The sequence below is a fragment of the Grammomys surdaster genome, unplaced genomic scaffold, assembly GCF_004785775.1.
Source record: "Grammomys surdaster isolate TR1022 unplaced genomic scaffold, NIH_TR_1.0 265, whole genome shotgun sequence".
Classification (NCBI taxonomy): domain Eukaryota; kingdom Metazoa; phylum Chordata; class Mammalia; order Rodentia; family Muridae; genus Grammomys; species Grammomys surdaster.
This window is the reverse complement of record NW_021604706.1, coordinates 1,626,138-1,627,686: the sequence shown is the minus strand read 5'-3', so window position 1 is coordinate 1,627,686 and position 1,549 is coordinate 1,626,138. Positions and strand designations below refer to the sequence as shown.

At 42.8% G+C, this 1,549-nt stretch overlaps 1 pseudogene; it reads right to left on the bottom strand.

Moving 5' to 3' along the window:
* Window positions 1-237: 237 nt before the first annotated feature.
* On the bottom strand, window positions 238-1,209 carry LOC114628172 (annotated as a pseudogene).
* Window positions 1,210-1,549: the final 340 nt, after the last annotated feature.

The window sequence follows — 1,549 nt, the reverse complement described above, 5'->3', positions numbered from 1 at the left end:
TACAGCGTGTCTCTCTGTTGTCCATCACTGACACACTGGTAGAAACTTTGAAATGAAAAAAAGAAAGAAAAAAGGAGCGGTTACTCCTTTTATTTTCTCTGTTTAAAATCAAACAGAAAACAAACATCAACTCTGTTATGCACTAACGGTCTTCAAAGTACATCATTTGTACAAGAGAAGGACTAAGAACCAAATTGTTTACAGAGATCCAAGAATGAGTGAGAGAGAGCACGCCCCTCACACGGCTTTCCGATGGTACTCGGAGGAGCCACTTCATAATCACTGAACAAAGTTGCAGAATTCTGTGCCAGGTACTTGAGGAAATCATGTAGATAGTTCAGTAATAAAGCGAGGCTTTTCTCATCTAGAGGCGTATAGGCCAACATCGCTCCAATTCGCACGAATAATCTCAGTAAATGTGGCGCTCCATACACCTGGGACATGGGTGCATCTGGATGATCGGCGAGAATTTCAGCATACTGTGGTCTCTCAAATTTGTAGAGTAGCTGAGTGCCCAGCATTACATTGAAGTACTCCTTTATCCCTGCCACAACCTCATTAACAGCATACTCCTTATTATCTGTATTTCCTCGAGAGACTCCTTATAATTTGCATAATCCTCCAAAATGGAATCCACATTCTTCTTGGCAGGACGATAAAAAAGCTGCTTTTGTCTGGTGATCAAGTCCCAGTCATCAACAAGCCATGGTTTCAGCTCTTCAGGAATCTTCACTTTAACTTCAACTCTGTGCATGAATGGAATGTTTCTTCATTTTCAACAGTAGGATCTACCGAGACTCTCTTCTTCCCAGGAGGCTGAGGTGTCTCACTGGTACTGCCACCATCTCCATTTCCAGATGTTTTCTGCTTGTTCTTTTTTCTTTTCACTTCAACATTTTTCTGTTGCAGACCAGATGCCTTCTTCCCTGGAGCAGCCCCTCTCATCTTGCCCTCTGCATATTGTTCCTGATTGGTCTTTTGACATTCTTGCTGTTTCTGCAGATTGGTGTCCACGTATTTGAGTACTCTGCTTTCTGGCACCCATTCATCCCAATTTTTATTCCAACCACTGTAATGGATAAAGTACTTCACGTGTTTGTCCTTTATGGCAACCTTTACACACTTTGCTTCATAAAGAAGCGGCCCATGAAAGCACAGCACTCGCTTGCCCTCCTGGAATTTAGGCTTCGGGTCCTGCTTGGGCCCCATTTATAAGTGACTCTTGGTCTCCTCCTTCTCCCACCACCCCCAACTACCGCCCCCTACTCTCTACCCCACCCAATTTAGCGTCAGACGCCCAAATTCATTGCTCTTTGCATTAAAGACATAAGAACTTTTTGCCTTGACCATTTATTTGAGTCTTAACTGTCTTGTGGGCATTACTATGTTCATGTAAAATAAAACTTATGCTTTTCTGCTCATGATCTGTTTTGTGTCAATTTAATTCCTAAACTCATCTGAATAAACTAATGAGAGAGAGAGAGAGAGGGAGGGAGAAAGAGAGAGAGAGAGAGAGAGAGAGAGAGAGAGAGAGAGAGAGAGAGAGAGA